This window comes from Harpia harpyja, chromosome 20 (assembly GCF_026419915.1).
Source record: "Harpia harpyja isolate bHarHar1 chromosome 20, bHarHar1 primary haplotype, whole genome shotgun sequence".
In the NCBI taxonomy this organism is placed as follows: Eukaryota; Metazoa; Chordata; class Aves; order Accipitriformes; family Accipitridae; genus Harpia; species Harpia harpyja.
Genome location: NC_068959.1, coordinates 19,910,001 through 19,926,899, shown reverse-complemented (window position 1 = coordinate 19,926,899; position 16,899 = coordinate 19,910,001).

The window sequence follows — 16,899 nt, the reverse complement described above, 5'->3', positions numbered from 1 at the left end:
AAGGTCATTCCACAGAAAATGGCTATGTTTGCCTCTTCTTCAGATGCATGAATACTAAACATGTATAATTCACAGGATCATTAGCAGATAAAGATGTTTCCCACCTCTGCTCCCTAATCCTCACACAAACCCATTTTATATGTCAGCAGGTAAAAGGAAAACTGTTCATTCTATTTAATGTCTATAGATTGGTCCATCTCCTATAAAAAAATGCAAGTGCTCAGCATCATTCAGGATCCAGCCTTCTGGAAATGAAATTCATGTCTTACAGGAGGCAGAATGACTGCAGGTTATCCTTTAGGGCTCTGTGCAATTGGGTCTTCTGCTCTGCCAGATCATTGCCCTGGATTAAAACGGATGGCTGGCTGTCCTCTGCTAACCATTGGACTTGAGGGGAGGTCTATGAAACCTCCTCCAAACCCTCTCTCAGGGGAATTGGGGAATGCAGGTCTAACGAGGACTGAGTGGAAGGCACAGATTATCTCTGGGGCTCCTGGGGGTGAGCTGGGTCATGCCGTGCCTGCTCAGAGAACTCCTGAAACTGGGGATTAACAATGTGGTGCTAGCGGCTTGGGGCTTCAAAGTCGATGGGGACCTCTCCAGCAACGACAGTGGATGCAGCAACAAGCCCTGGAGAAGGAAGAACCACAACATACAGCAGAAGCTGGCCCTTGGCAATGGGAGGAGATGGCTGGGCAGTCGCCTCGTGTCAAGCTATGGCAGTAATTCACAGAGTCCTCGAAGAATTGAGCCTCTTGTTGTCTGAGAATGTCGCAATTTCCTCAGTTGAGCTTGGGAGCTGAAATTACTCAATATGTTGAGTTTCCCCCCACCCCTTTGCTGACTGATTGCAAACAATCTGCCACAGTCTGCTGCAGCATGCCACGCTCTGGAAGAGGAATTAACAGTGGATGCTCATGCCAATGGCACAGCTTTGCTCTCAAGGACCTGCTGAGGGTTTCTGAGCCAGGTGGGGGGTCTTGTGGCAACTCCCCCTCTCTCCCCATCTGCAAGGCGTTTCCCTGGGGCAGCCCTTTACTAGAGGCTGAGCATCTGCTAGATCAATTGCCTGGGTGCAGAGTTTAATTTTTGCTTGTCTCACTGGCACAAGTTAATTGCACATGCAAAAGTTCCGGTGGGGTTGGCTGATTCTTTAACCTCTTCAGTGCCAGGGATCCTGTTAGCAGCTTGGGGAGCCATCACCATGCAACAACCCCATTTGCCACGTGTGCATCTGCTGTTGGCCACAGAAACCTGTGCAGGTGGAGGAGGGTGAAGAGCTCTCCTCTGCCACAACAGTGGGCACAAGATCAGGGAGAGGAGCTTCCCATTCTTAGCACCGCATATAGATGCTAAACATCTAGTGAGACCCTGTTTAGGCCAGGGCTCTGTCACTCCTCCAGCACCGCGTACGAGGACTGGATGCATTTGCCCCTTCCTAAAACTAATCAAAGGTGAAGGCTGGCCCCCCCACGCACACAGGGCTGCTTTAAAGCAGAGGTCGAACTTGAGCACAGGGATGGGGAAGGTCTCACTCCCAAGCAGCTGAGCCAGGTCTGTGCTCTCAGGGCAGTGGCATGGCCTGCAATTCACCCCCCATGGTTAGGGGGTCCCTGGGGTCTGCTCCATCCCTGCTGCACGCTCACTCCCCAAAACACACAGCCCTGGGAAAGCACACAAAGGTTGTCAGCTCAATGTACACGAATGCAGCACCAAATAATCACAAAGTTGGCTTGAAGATGGATACAGAAGCTGCTCTTTGCCTTTCCTGTTCCTCTGAGGCTTTTAAAGGTTATATATTGTCAAGTTTTGTGGTCAGCCACAGCCCAGGAGGGGAGCACAGCCATGCTCCCCAAGGCACCCAGCTCCAGAGCTACATGTCAGCTCTGCTTGGAATAGGGATGCAGTTTCATGCATGGTGGGAAACAGGAGTGTGGCCCTTGCAGTTGCAGTGCTGCCAGCAAGGGCTCAGAGCACACATCCAGAGCTACATATCAGCAGGGAAAGCTGGGCACACTTCCAGACTCCAGCTCCAGCACATCCTGACCCCATCCTGGCTACACCTGGACCTGCCCTCTGCTTCTATCCCTTGCCATCATGCTCTGCAAGGCTCAGAGGAAGGCTGTGCTGGTAACCCTAGACACAGCCACACCATGCCCTAGCAAGGACACAGCCCTACCAGTTGGGGCCAGGCTACTGTACCTACCTCAGGCACCCCAAGAGGTGCTGGGAGCAGGAACTGTGACAGCAGTAGCTCTAGCCAAAGCCCCTCTAGCTCTCAAGGACCAGAGCTGACAACCACTCCTCCCACCAAGGGGTACACACAGAACAAGAGTCACGATCTACAACAAGAAAACTATTCTGACCAAGGAGGTGCCAGGCCCTGCTTTTGTTACTGGTCTTAATTGCCCTGACCAGCCTCACCTGGGACCCAGCTCTATATAAGCTCCAGTTCTTCCCTCCCCACGTCCCAGTATGAGCCAAGTCTTAGGCTGCAGCAGGAGCTGGGCTGCTCTGCAGGGGTGGCCTCACCACCATGGGCGCTATCCCCTGGGGCTGAGCAGAGTGGTGATGATAATCACCACTAATGTTCATTAATAGTTCCAAGCACAGTGACATAACATCAGCAACAGCTGAAAGCAAGGCTACAACACCAGCCTGAAGCTATGCAGGAGGTGGAGCTGGAGACAAAGCCACCCACAGCATATGTCTGCAGTCCCCCAGGAGACCAGTCAATAAGCCAGGACAACGGAGGACAGGACTGGATGCAGGTAGGACAGCAGTATGGCTTTAGCCTTTGTGGTGGGTGTTTGGGCTTCAGTGGGGTTCCTACCTGTGGGCAGAGGGCTGGGGGGCCCAGGTGGTACACCCTGGGTGCAGTAGGTCCTAGTGCATAGGTGGCTCTCGTTGAGTCATTGCTGCTCTTCCAAGCGTGGCTGTGTCCGTCCCAAGGGCTGCGTGCAATGGGGTGCCTGAGGAAAAGCCATGCCTTGGTGGGGTCTTGAGGTGGCCAGGTCCTCCTGTGGTGGAGTGGTGTGGTGGGCCTGCAAGTGAGGGCTCCTTCGTGGAGTCACAAAGCAGATGGTGCAGTCCCTCTCCGGCCTGAGCTGTTCTCCCTGCCCTGGCAGCATCTCTCAAAATCACGAGGGAGACTGGCAGGACCTGGGCACAGCTCCCACAGGTTGGGCTGCTCCATCCCTCATGTCCTTCAGCTGGCTGCAGAGGTATGAAGCAAGGAGGGAAGCTGGCAGTCCCTCTCTTGGTAGGTGTTCATTCATGCCATGACACGTTTATTTGCATGGAGACATTTTAGGCTTTTTTGTTGTTGGCTGACTTATTGTACAAGTTCTCAAAGCTGTGATATTGAATTATAAATTGAGACACTGTATCCATGAAAGATTGCTCTTTGACTATAGGCAGCATTATCGAATATGACAGTCACAATAAATGCATGCTATAAAGCCAAACTAAATATGCTCTGCAATCCAAGATGTGCAAATCAAGCAAGTAGAAAAATAACCGTAATATTTTTTTTCACAAACAATCCCAAACCTTGGGTGATGATTTTGTTTAGCTTTATGTCTTGGCTCCTTGGCAAAATACTCAGGCAGCAGATAATGAAATGACCTACTTTTGCTGTCTTTGTTCATGACAACACATAAATTAAGAATTATGCCCTTTCAAATTAAACTTATCGTTTTTGCAGAAATTAGAGTGTAAAATGGGGCTGCGGGTTGGAGGTGAGGGAGGAGGAGGTGGGTGCTGGCCCAGCTTCTGCGGGGGGTCCCCCTGTGCTGTGTCCTGCTCCCAGGAGCAGGGGGCTGAGCACTGGGGTGGTCCTGGGCTGGTACCAGCCACCAGCTGGGTCTCCTTTTCCTATCAGCTTATCTGACTCATGAGGCTTTACCTTCTGGTGAACTTCTGGAGGCCTTAGAGGCTAAGCAGTGCCATTTAGCTGATTATTTAAATAACTGTCTGGGTTTAACCTAAATGCTAACTTGAAAGCCACCATAAATGGGTGTCATTTAGAGCGAGTGCCCAGGGAGACCCTCCCTCTCGATGGGAATTGTTTTGCCTCCAACTGCATCTGATGTGCAATGTGTTGTAATGTTTTCTGACTGGGTGACAGCAAAATAATGTTTGCTTTAATTGAATTTCAGATCGGGAGCGTGGGCTGCAGCCTGCAGTGCTTGGGGCGGTTGTGGTTCTTGCTCGGAGGTGGGGGGCTGCTGAGCTGGGGGGGGTCCATGTTCCCAGCAAGGGTGGAGGTAATATTGAGGGAAAGCATAATTATTTGTTAAAGGGAGTGTTGTGTGTGTGGCCACTGTTGCCTCAGAATTGGATGGCTGGGTCAGAGCAAGGTTGTTTAATAATGCTGCATAATTTCCTGAGGATGCCAAAGGCACAAAGAAAGGGGGAGCGTGATGCCGGGTGGCCCCGCAGCAGCGTGCCAGCACGGGGTGAGGTGGGCTGCCGAGTCTGGGATAACTTCTGTCCTCTCCAAACACCAGAAATGAATTCAATAGTCTACAAAATCCATTACAAAACCAAATGATGTATTTCTATAAACAAGAGGCTAAATATAGCACTTGGAGATTTCCATTTCTGGGCCCCGCGGGCGTGTTACATATCGGTGTGTGCTACAGCTGCAGAAGCAGGGCTGGGAGTGAGGGCAGGGTCCCTGGGGACCTTGCTGCCTGTCCTGGCTGCGATCCCCTCCTGGGCTGCTGATCCAAGAGCCCATCCAGCCTCTCTTCCCAAAGGTCACCATTGGGATATGGAGGTGACAGCGCTGGCTTGGTCTCCATCCCTGGCAGAGACCAGCAGGAGCCTGGGGCGATGTAGGGGGACGTACAGCAACACACCCCTGCGAGGTGAGCAGGGGCACCTTAAATACATCCCTACCCCCCTGCAAACCCCCCAGCTTGACATGCAGCAATTGCTCTCTTGCAGAAGCTTGTCCCTGCTTGTAAGTGCTGGGCAAGCTGCATTGCCCCGTGCAGGGGGCTTTGCTGGGCTCCCTGACCCTGCCCTGGCAGAGGACTGCTGCAAACAGCAAGGATGATGCTGGCTTACACCAGCCCTGGATCCGGCCCTGTTGGCACCGCTGATGTGTCTGGGCCCTGAAGAGGTTTGTGCTGCAGCTGCTGGAGCATGGTGGTATGACAGAAGGCTGAGAGGCGCTTCCATGGCTTTCACCTAAATCATTGCGCCCTTGCATTCTCGTTTCCCAGCTAGCTGCTTGCCACTGATGATTTCTCAAAGCTCCTGACTCCCACACACTGGCAGAAGGATTTGAGGCTCAGAAGGAGATTGGGCCGTGCTGCCCAAGCCCTGCACGTGCAGTGGGGACAAGTGGTGTTTGGAAGCAGAAAAAGACCCATCACAGACCCCAAACCACAACGTACCCCATAGTGATTCCCAACCATGTCTGTAGCAGGGGCTCAGTGTATGGCATGGGATTTGGGGGTGCTGTGCCTGTCTCAGCCTGGCTTCGGGCTCGTGTGTGGTTTGGGCAGGTGTAACATTTGCTCTGCTGGAGAAGGAGGGGGAGAGCGGGGCAGAGCCTCGGTTGCTGGTGTGGGATGCTGCACCCTGCGGCAGAGACCCTCAGCCATGGGGCAAGCAGGGCTGACAGCTGTGACCCCACGCCGGTGGGACCTTCTCCGTCACCTCTTCAGCACTTTGCATCAGTGCTCTTCGGGTTGCCGGTTTCCCAGATTGTCCCGCAGTGCTGCTCCTGGTCCAGGCGTGCGGTGGCTCTGCTCCCTCTCCAGGCTGGCTCCTGTGTCCTGCTATTTTTGAGAAGTGGCTGGCAGGAGTGCTTGTGCTTCTTCCTTTCAGTCTGTTGTTTCCAGGTTCAGTGAGTAATTCCTGATGAGCTATAATTTCTAAAATTAAATCCTTAAGATTACAAACAAGAGGCCTGAATTAATATTCCTGCAGTGTATGGTGTGTTAACTCCTGGGATGTCTCACCTGGTGGCTGTGCATCCCTGCAAGCCTGGCCCTCCTGCTGGGACCAGTGCTGCTGTAGCCAGTGAGAGCAGGATGGGACCCTCTTGGTTCAGACCTAGACGCAGTGGAGGATGGATGTGTTGCTCAGGACCACAGCTGCTCTCCACACTGATCTCATCTTTGAAAATGTCTTATTTAGGTCAGATTTTTTTTTTTTCCTGGGCAGATCTTCTACCAGTCTTTGCTTAATCTGAGCTAATTGGGGGACCCTAATTTGGCTGAACATGGTGTTAGTCTTATTGAAGCAGCTCTGGCCTCATGGCTTGATTTTTTTCTTTTCCCTTTTTGCAGCAGATTGATTTTCCTGCCAATGTGATCTCTCCCCACTGAAGTTCCCATTGCTGCAAAGTTCAGGCTCCTCTTTGTTCTAATTATCGCTGTCTCCACACAAAGTAAAAGAGGCAAATGCTCTGGTCTATTTTAAGGTGTAACTGAGATGATAATCCTGCACAGCTGGGAAGGCTGCAGGAAGCTTCTGCTCAAAGGATCATCTTTCCTTGCCCAGAATCAAAGGAGCAGCTAGTCTTTGCTGGGAGCACCTGGGGAAGGCCATGTCTACCTGGCCAGGCTGCCCTCAGCAGGGAGCAGCATTGTTGTCCCCCGGCTGATGTAGGAACTGCTTTCTCTCCCCTGTGGAAAAACTGGAATCTGCAGATGCCCTGGGGATGCTCCTTGTCCTCTCATGTTACTGGAGCAGAAGATTAGGGAAAGGAGCCCTTTCATGGGTTTCATGCTCCAGGGTTGCTCTTGTCCCAGGCTGGAGAGTAGTGCTCCAGTAAGGAGGCCTTTTGCTGCCCTTGCTTAGTTATTTCTAATTCTCCAGCAAAGTCCCCAGAGAATTTGGGTTTTTTTTCCTCTTACCAGACTGCTGCCAGTTGCCGTTTCCCATAATAACATTAGGTAGCTGGAGCAATGCAAGCTCAGCTGCCCTAACTCCAGGTGAGACGCTGCTATGCTACCCTGGGAGCTGGCTGTGCCCAAGCAACAGGAGATGTGCAACTCTCCCTCCACCCACACCAACTTTTAGCTCTGACCTCTGAAATCATACCAGCCCCATCTCCCCATAAGTGAAATGCTTGGGGAGCAAACAGCCCCAGCAACCTGTGAGTGGGTCTGGTGGCAAGAGAGCTGTGGCACTGACACCATGGGCATGTCCTCCCCTCCCGCCCCAGAATGGATGGGGTGTTGCTCTGGGGAAGGAAAAATAAAAAGGGATGTTGATACATCAGCTGTTGATCCTATTGTGTGTGTAGGGAGCCAGAAATAGAGTCTGAAAGGACTGAGGTGACTCATGTACCTGTGTGGCTGGGAAATGGTGATACCGTGTGTGCTGAGTGGGATGGGCTGGCTTGGTGTTGGGAGCTTCAAGCTGCTCTGCAGGTGTAGGAGATTTGGGGCTGGGAGACTCGTGATTTGGAGGCTGTTTCAGTGTGGGGTGCTTGGGGCTGGAGGCTGGGAAACAGGTGTGCTGGATGCTGCAAATACCCCGAATACCAGAGCAGCCTGTGGGCAGCCTGTGTACACCCAAAAAGCATCTCCAGGGACTCAGCCAGACCCGAAGCCTGCTTAATGTGATGCCATCCCCATTGCAGTTGCTTTTCTAGCCTGTGCTAGGCAAGCTTTACATGAAACAGAAGATAAAATTCAGTACTAATTGCTCAGGATTTTCTCTTCCTAAATGACCTAAACAGGTGGTCATGTAATTTGAGGGGAAGAGCAGCCACACTGGGAGCAAGTCACAGCTGAGTTTGATTTAAGCTGGGAGCATAAGAAGTTATGGAGCCCGCTGAGTCCAATGGCATTTTTCAAGTGAAATGCTCTTTTACTGCTAAGATTCAACTGTTGACAAAAAGGCTATTTTTTGAGAAGGCTCTTCCTGACAAAATATTTGAAAGCGTTTTAAAATAGTTTGCGTGGAAACATGGAAAAGCTTAGGCTGGAAGGAGCTGCGGAGATCATCTGTTCTGCCCCTCCGCCAAAAGCAAACCCAACCTGAGCTAGATCCAGCTTTGAATTTATACCTTATTTTTACATTTTTCAGTGCAAATCTGAATTTTTCATCCTGAAGCAACCTTGAAAATCTCTGTTAAAACAGTCGAACTGAAACTTCTATTGAAAGTAGCTGAAAAGGTTGGCGTGAAAAGACGTATTTCAAAATAAAACGTTTAGTGACCTTGTCTGGATTCCTTTTAGTGACTTTTTTTCCTATCTGACTTGGAGCAGGAAAATATTCTAAAATCTTCAGGTCTGGAGGTGGGAACGAGCTGTGGCTGAGCCAGCTTTACTGTGCACTCCCACATGGGATGCTTCTGCTGTGCTGAGCCCTTTTGGTAGTCATGGGGCAGTGACTGGTCCAGGGACAGTGGCATAAGCTGCCACAAATCTTGCACATCTGCAGCAGATGCAGTAGCCGGATGATGGTATTAAGCATTGCCATGGGCTCAGCTCAGCCCCGTCCAGACCCGCACAGCGATGGGGATGGGCTATGGCAGATGGGCAGCTGGGGAGTGGGAGGTGTGCGCAGCCAGACCCCTGTTGCTGTGATTTGGGCTGGCTGTGCCTTGCCCAATCCCCTCTGCAGAGCATTGCAGCGGGGCACCCATCCCTTGCAATGCCACTTGCTGTTCTGCAGCTCCTGCAAGGTCCCTGCACCCTGGCTGGTAATCTCTACTTTGATTAAAAATGAAAGAAGGAGTTTAAACCTTCTCGCTGTGTAGGGTGAGAATGGGACTTCTAAAGGCAAAAAGACCAGTATGTGCATAAAAGGGATCTGTATTTTATTACTCTCATTTTGTTTTTTTTCCTGTTACTAATCTCATTATGCTTAGGAGTATAAATTTAGGTTGGCACAAATCTGTATTGCTAAAATATTTTACCTTAAGTTCTTAGAAGCTCTCTCCATCTGTGAGGATAATACTAAGTATTAATTAACTAGCTAATCCTATGCAGCGCTTGGAAAACATAAAACACGACATAGAAGCAAGTCCACAGTGCGATTCCAGCCTAATAAAAGCAAACCTGTCCTTTTTCCAGAGGAGAAGGCTTTGGGACTTGTTTTTTCATTGAGAACAGCACTCAGCTTGCTTCAAATATCTGCTTGAAGCTGCAAATCACTTTTTAAATCAGAAAGAGTGAAGCAAAGTGAGACTGAAAAGTGGCCAGGAAAATACAAGCCTGCTGTTGGGTGCTTCTGCCCAAAGTGAGGCCAGCAGCTATTTCTCTGTCCTTGCCATGGCAGCATGTCTTGTAGGCGAAGGGCTGGAGATCTGAGCTATGTGTTGGTATGTCTGCCCTAGACCGGGCACTGATATTTTTGCTCACTAGGTCCACTTCCCTGACATGTGTGGCTGTTACTGGCTCCTTACCTTGGCACGTTGCAAACATAAAAAGCTCATAGTTAGCAACAAACCCGTGCTGCTGTCATCTGAGGGAGTTTGTAACGTAGCGAAGCCACTCTAAGGAGGGCTGCATCCCTGGCTGTGGCATTAGGATTCAGGCAGTGTCTGAGGACGCCCTGGAGTGAGCGCACATGAATAACGATCTGGGCTCTGTATTGATGGGTTGGCAGCCTCTCTGCTGCATGTCACTGCCTCGGCATCCTCCGCCACATCCTAAGGTTCACAGGCATATATTTCAATAATGTAGGGCAGGGTACATATTATAGAGAAAATGATAAGTTTGAGGGTAGCCTGGGTGGTGGTGAAGAAGGCTGAGGTCAGGGATGGAGCAGGGCTTTGCTCGGGTGGAAAGAACAGCCCTTGCTCAAGCAGGGGGCTGATGCAGTAAGCAGCAGGAGGCTGGATTTCCATTGCTTTGCATGCCAGGTGATTGCTCATGCATCTCTGGATCACGAGCTGGGGATCTGGAGAGCATTTAGGGGTATCTTGAAAAATCGTGAGGGGCTTGCCCCTACATCATGTGGGTGTTTTGGAAAGTCCTGCCTCTAGTGCTCATTTTCATAGACTTTGCAGAAGCCTGGCTCTGTTTGCCTCTGGACAATGCCAAGTGAAATGATTATCTTCTAATATCATCTTGAAGTGCCAAGCTCAGCATGAGCAGGTTCATTGCATTCACTTTGTATATTCACAGCTGCTAATCTGGTCCATCCTTTCCCCCTCTGTGTTCAAAAGAGCCGGGTAAGGTGGTGTGGGTATAAGCAGGGCCAGCACTGGTGCCCTGTATCTCCTTAACCTTAGCTCCATCTGTCAGTGCTGCAAAAGGTGTCTCAGCAAAATCTTACATTAACTGGAGTGGGGTAATTGAGCTCCTGATTGCTGACAAAATCTGTCTTTGTGCACCAGCGAGCGTAGCCCAAGTCTGGAGCTTGCCGAGGCAGTGGCTGCCAGGCTGAGGCAGGGTGGGATGTGCAGCCTTGTAGGGTGGTTGTTATGTTGGCACAGGTGTAGAATGTGAATCTGCCTCCTGTTCCTGCTTTGTATTGTATTTTCAAAAGCACTCATGCTGAGCTGTCCATTAGGAGATGACAAGATCTCTTGGCCTGACTCTGCAAGGGGATGAAGTGGGGGTGAAGGGTTGAACGTGGCACAGGAAGCTCTTCCACAAAGCAGTGGGGTCGGTGTCCTGCAGAGTGGACAGTGCTGGGGCAAGCACAAAACAAATCAGATTGTTCTGCACCCATCCAAATACTCCATCCTGCCCTTTCTAGGAGCCAAGTTATCTTTAACACCTTTCTCAGAGCAACGCAGTGATTCTCCCATTCTCTGCATCAGTGAAGGGCAATCGTGTACCTGGAGAAGGAGACTATGGATCAGCACTGGTGCAGCAGGCAGGAGAGGCAGGAGCCTGCTGGCTCAAGCACCCTTTCCCCCTGCAAGCAGAGGCCAGGTCTGTCTGTCCTTCCCACGCACATCCAGCCTCCCCGGGAGGGGCTGCGGAGTTTGCCTCCGGTGTGCATCGTGTTAGTATGGTGCAGCGGAAGATCAACGTCCACTTTTGTTGTGTTTAGCAGGGATTAAGGAAAGTCAATAGCTTTCTAATTAGCATTTTCTATTGGGGAAACAAACTCCAGAGCTGAGTGGTTAAAAAACCTTGCTGTCAGAGCCTGTGCCCGTCCGTGGTGTGGACACTTGCACCGTGCCCACTCGTGCAGGGGGAAGTCCTGGTGAAGCTATCCATGCCTCCAAAGCTAAATCCACAGCCATGGCTAACCCACTGCCACCCCTCTGAAGGTCACATGGACGTGGTGGCCAGGGTATTTGGTTGTCACAGCTAATACAGTGTGCTCCTTTGGTGCTTCCAGCCCGCTGGGGCTTTAGTCCATCAGATGCGGATCTGAGTGGTGTGTCTGCTGTCCCCATGTGTTGGATCTAAGTGTCATGGGTGGTTTGAAAGGTCCCGAGGGTTCCTGGGGACCTGAGCTGTGCTAGTCATCTTGGTGTTGCCCTGGATGGCCATGAGCAAGTCAGGCCCAGGGTGAACCTTCACAGCAAGTGAGGGGGGATCTCCAGGCTGTGCTGCAGAGGTGGGGAGAGGAGGGAGCCCATGATTCTGCACAGAAGCTGTAAGCACCTGCCAAAATGCCAGGCTGGAGCCTGGAGTTTGGCTTGTTCAGGAAGTGATTTGGAGCAGGGACGCTGGCTGAGAAACAGATGCTCTTTGCTCCATCCCACGCAGCGCAGGGGCTGTCGAACCAGCAGCGTGGTTTCTCCACCGCTGCTCTGAGGCTGCCTCGCAGCCAGCACCCGTCCCATGCAGGAGCGCTGCTGAGATGTAGGCTCTGCAGGTCAACGTATAGGTGAATGTCTCTTGGGCTGTGTGGGAAGCTTCTTAGAAACAGCTGGAGCCCACTGCAGAGAAGCCCACAGGGTGGTCGGTGCTATATAGCCTGGCTCAGCCTCGTATTCCAGTGACTTTTGCAAAGACAAGTGATTTATTTGTAGGATGTCACTCAGGCCAGCGGATTGATTTTAGCTCCTTGGTTTGCTGAGATGGTGTCAGCCACTGATGTGATGCTTGCTGGTGTGCAAAGATTGCGGTGGGTGAGGAAGCTGCCAGCACTTGTGCCCTGGGATGCTCCACACCCCTGGAAAATTTGCACCCTGCGTGTGTGCCACAGGAAGCCTCTGCAGCACAGCAAAGCCCAGTGGGCTCCGTGGGCTGGCTCACAAAACACAGAAGCCCTTTGGGCAGCACGTGCCTGGATCGGGGCTGGAGCAGTGCTGGCATTTGCTCTTCAGAGAGGCGATGTTGTTCCGCTGCAATTATAGTGGAGTCGTGAATGCTGACACCATTCCTGACTTCAAATCAAACTCCCACTCTCTCTCCTACTTTCAGTGCTTGCTGTTTTTCTTCACTGTTTTCAACCCTGTAAAACGCTGAATGCAAACTAGGATGTACAGGGCGATAAGCCAAGGTTGGGGATGGAGGTGTGATGCAAACCATGGTATCCTAGAATCATTTAGATTGGAAAAGACCTTCAAGATCGAGTCCAACCATCAACCATGCCTGCTAAACCATGTTCTGAAGTGCCTTGTCTGTGTGCTTTTTGAATACCTCCAGGGATGGTGAATCAACCACTTCCCTGGGCAGCCCATTCCAATGTTTGACAACCCTCTCAGTAAAAAAATTTTTCCTAATATCTAACCTAAATCTCCCTTGCCTCAACTTGAGGCCATTTCCTCTTGTCCTATCTCCAGACACCTGACAGAAGAGACCGACCCCCACCTCACTACAACCCCCTTTCAGGTAGTTGTAGAGAGCGATAAGGTCTCCCCTCAGCCTCCTTTTCTCCAGGCTAAACAGCCCCAGATCCCTCAGCCGCTCCCCATAAGACTTGTGCTCCAGGCCCCTCACCAACTTGGTTGCCCTTCTCTGGACACGCTCCAGCACCTCAATGTCTTTCCTGTATTGAGGGGCCCAAAACTGAACACAGGACTCGAGGTGCGGCCTCACCAGTGCCCAGTACAGGGGAACAACCACCTCCCTGCTCCTGCTGGCCACGCTGTTCCTGATACAGGCCAGGATGCCATTGGCCTTCTTGGCCACCTGGGCACACTGCTGGCTCATACTCAGCCGGCTGTCAGCCAGCACCCCCAGGTCTTTCTCTGCTGGGCAGCTTTCCAGCCACTCTTCCCCCAGCCTGTAGCGCTGCATGGGGTTGTTGTGACCCAAGTGCAGGACCCGGCACTTGGCCTTGTTGAACCTCATACAATTGGCCTCGGCCCGTCGATCCAGCCTGTCCAGATCCCTCTGTAGAGCCTCCCTACCCTCAAGCAGATCAACCCTCCCTCCCAACTTGGTGTCGTTGTATTGGTTTTGTGTGGCAAGGTTTTGGTAGCGGGTGGGGTTACAGGGGTGGCTTCTGTAAGAAGCTGCTGGAAGCTTCCCCTGTGTCCGACAGAGCCCACACCAGCCGGCTCTAAGACAGACCCGCCGCCGGCCAAGGCCGAGCCAATCAGCGATAGTGGTAACGTCTCTATGATAACATTTTTAAGAAGGAAAAAAGTTGGGATGGAGGTATTTCGGCAGCCGGAGAGAGGAGTGAGAACATATAAGAGAAACAACCCTGCGGACACCAAGGTCAGTGAAGAAGGAGGGGGAGGAGATGCTCCAGGCGCCGGAGCAGAGATTCCCCTGCAGCCCGTGGGGAAGACCATGGTGAGGCAGGCTGTCCCCCTGCAGTCCATGGAGGTCCACGGTGGAGCAGATATCCACCTGCAGCCCGGGGAGGACCCCACGCCGGAGCAGGTGGGTTCCCGAAGGAGGCTGTGACCCCGTGGGAAGCCCACGCTGGAGCAGGCTCCTGGCAGGACCTGCGGATCTGTGGAGAGAGGAGCCCACAGAGCAGATTTTCTGGCAGGACTTGTGACCCCGTGGGGGCCCACGCTGGAGCAGTCTGTGCCTGAAGGACTGCACACCGTGGAAAGGACCCACGCTGGAGCAGTTCGTGAAGAACTGCAGCCCGTGGGAAGGACCCATGTTGGAGAAGTTCGTGGAGGACTGTCTCCCGTGGGTGGGACCCCACGCTGGAGCAGGGGAAGAGTGTGATGAGTCCTCCCCCTGAGGAGGATGAAGCGGCAGAAAATAACGTGTGATGAACTGACCGTAAACCCCATCCCCGTCCCCCTGTGCCGCTGGGGGGGTGGTAGAGAATCCGGGAGTGAAGTTGTGCCCGGGAAGAAAGGAAGGGTGGAGGGAAGGTGTTCTGAGATTTGGTTTTATTTCTCATTACCCTACTCCGGTTGATTTGTAATAAAAGCTAAGTAAAGGGAGATGGAAGGGGGGCATTTTTTGTCTTCAGGAGCAACCACTATGCGTACTGAAGCCCTGCTTCCCAGGAAGTGGCTAGACATCGCCTGCTGATGGGAAGTAGAGAATAATATCATTTGTTTTTCTTTGCTTTCGCGCGCGACCTTGGCTTTCAGTTTATTAAACTGTCCTTATCTTGACCCACGAGCCTTTTGTTATATTTTCTTCCCCCTGTCCAGTTAAGAAGGGGGAGTGATAGAGTGGCTTTGGTGGGCACCTGGCATCCAGCCAGGGTCAATCCACTACAGTCGTCTGCAAACCTGCTGAGGGTGCAATCAATCCCCTCATCCAGATCATTGATAAAGATATTAAACAGAATTGGCCCCAATACTGAGCCCTGGGGAACACCACTTGTGACTGGCCACCAACTGGATTTAACTCCATTCAGCACAACCCTCTGGGCTTGTCCATCCAGCCAGTTTTTTACCCAGCGAAGAGTACACTTGTCTAAGCCACGAGCCGCCAGTTTCTCAAGGAGTATGCCATGGGAGGCAGTGTCAAAGGCCTTGCTGAAGTCCAGGTAGACAACATCCACAGCCTTCCCCTCATCCACTAGGCAGGTCACCTGGTCATAGAAGGAGATCAGGTTGGTCAAGCAGGACCTGCCTTTCGTAAACCCATGCTGACTGGGCCGGATCCTCTGGTTGTCCTGCACATGCCATGTGAGGGCTCTCAAGATGAACAGTTCCATAATCTTCCCCAGTACCAAGGTCAAGCTGACAGGCCTGTAGTTCCCCGGATCCTCCCTCCAACCCTTCTTGTAAATGGATGTCACATTGGCAAGCCTCCAGTCCGCTGGGACCTCCCCTGTTGACCAGGATCGCTGATAGATTACATAGACTGGCTTGGCAAGGACCTCTGTCAGTTCCCTCAGTACTCTTGGATGGATCCCATCAGGTCCCATAGATTTCTGAGTGTCCAGATGGCGTAGTAGGTCACTATTTCCTCCTGGATTATGGGGGGTATATTCTGCTCTTTGTCCTTGCCTTCCAGCTCAGGGGGCAGAGTACCCTGAGGATAACTGGTCTCTCTATTAAAGACTGAGGCAAAGAAGGTATTAAGTGCCTCAGCCTTTTCCTCATCTCTGGTGGCAATGTTCCCTTCTGTTTCCATTAAAGGGTAGATATTCTCCTTGGGTTTCTTTTTACTGTTAACATATTTGTAAAAACATTTTTTGTTGTACCTTACAATAGTGGCCAGATTGAGTTCTAGCTAGCTTTTGCCTTCCTAATTTCCTCTCTGCATGACCTAACAAGATCCCTGTACTCCTCCTGAGTTGCCTGCCCTTTCTTCCAGAGATGATAAACTCTCTTTTTTTTTCCTTGACTCCTAGCAAAAGCTCCCTGTTCAGCCAGGCTGGTCGTCTTCCTTGGTGGTTTGACTTGCGGCACATGGGAATAGCCTGGTCCTGAGCCATTAAGATTTCCTTCTTAAAGAATGTCCATCCCTCCTGTACCCCTTTGCCCTTCAGGACTGTCTCCCAAGGGACTCTCTCAACCAGTGCCTTGAAGAGGCCAAAGTTTGCCCTCCGGAAGTCCATAGCGGTGGTTTTGCTGACCACCTTCCTTGCCTCACCAAAAATTGAGAATTCTATCATTTCATGGTCACTAAGCCCGAGACAGCCTCCAACCATCACACCTCCCACCAGTCCTTCCCTGTCTGTAAACAGTAGGTCTAGCACGGCTCCTCCCCTGGGTGGCTCACCCACCAGCTGTGTCAGGAAGTTCTCTTCCACACACTCCAGGAACCTCCTAGATTGCTGTGTTGTACTTCCAGCAGACATCTGGAAAGTTGAAGTCCCCCTCGAGAACAAGGGCGCATGATTCTGAGACTACTGCCAGCTGCTTGTAGAACGATTCATCCATCTCTTCAACCTGGTCGGGCGGTCTATAACAGACTCCCAGCACAATATCTGCCTTATTGGCCTTCCCTCTCATCCTTACCCATAAGCACTCCATTTTGTCATCACAATCATGTAGCTCTGTACAGTCAAAACATTCCCTAACATAGAGAGCCACCCCACCACCTCTTCTACCTCGCCTATCCCTTCTGAAGAGCTTATAGCCATCCATTGCAGCACTCCAGTCATGGAAGTTGTCCCACTGTGTTTCTGTGATAGCGACTAAGTCATATCTATCCTGCTGCATGATGACTTCCAGCTCCTCCTGTTTATTGCCCATGCTGCGTGCATTGGCATAGATGCATTTGAGCTGGCCTATCGAATCCACCCCCAACACTGGCATGCTGCCCCCAGGCTTATCTCTGGTGTGCCTAGTTTTATCCCTTACCCCCTTCAAACCTAGTTTAAAGTATCTAGTGGTCAGGGCAACCTATGGCAAGCCAGAACACCTACCTTCAGCCCCAGGCTTTGCAGCCTCTGACCAGCTGGTTCATCTCCTGCACCCCTATGAAACCATCCATGAAACCAGCATGGAGGGATGGTGTGTTGTGCAATGAGTGGGAAGTGTTGAGATCCTGCACTGAGGGTGGACAACTGGAGGGCCAACAACTGGGTGCCCACTTACCCAGTGCCAGCAAAGCCCCGCTCTTTGTTACAGGAACCCACCTCTAGAACAACCCATCTACTTCAAATATTGCCCTGTTGGTCTTGAAT